This window comes from Sinocyclocheilus grahami, unplaced genomic scaffold (genome assembly GCF_001515645.1).
Source record: "Sinocyclocheilus grahami isolate Dianchi unplaced genomic scaffold, SAMN03320097.WGS_v1.1 scaffold690.1, whole genome shotgun sequence".
Classification (NCBI taxonomy): Eukaryota; Metazoa; Chordata; class Actinopteri; order Cypriniformes; family Cyprinidae; genus Sinocyclocheilus; species Sinocyclocheilus grahami.
In genome coordinates, this window is record NW_015505869.1 from 579,359 (window position 1) to 579,739 (window position 381).

General features: G+C 41.5%; 1 protein-coding gene across 3 annotated transcripts in view; it reads left to right on the forward strand.

The window, feature by feature from the left end:
* The window catches only part of LOC107559538 (kalirin-like), a 153,734-nt gene that overhangs the window by 70,933 nt on the left and 82,420 nt on the right, over positions 1-381 (forward strand). The gene's annotated exons all lie outside the window — the stretch shown is intronic.

Below are 381 nucleotides of genomic sequence, written 5' to 3' on the forward strand. Positions count from 1 at the left end.
ATCACAGAACTGGCTTTACTGACGAGATGCGCATGACAATCACATGCGATTTATCGTGCATCCCTAAGTTTGTTTGTTGATCAAAAAGTAGATGAGGAAAACTAGGAAGCCGGGTGTATTCAAAGCACCGCCATTACTGTCTAGAGTGCGTGGAATGGTGCGCTGTGATTGGTTGAGCGGATATATCGCATTCTGCAGAGAAGGGAGACTGGCGTTTGTCGCAGTTTGGAAAGAAAGGGAGAAAACATGACCAAATAACTTGCCGGATATCGCATTTTGTGTAAAATAAAAAATTGACCTTTCAATACCGACCAGATACAATACTGATTTTGGCAGAAACTCAATTTTTTTTCAAAGCGTTTTGGAACCCAACTCTTCATA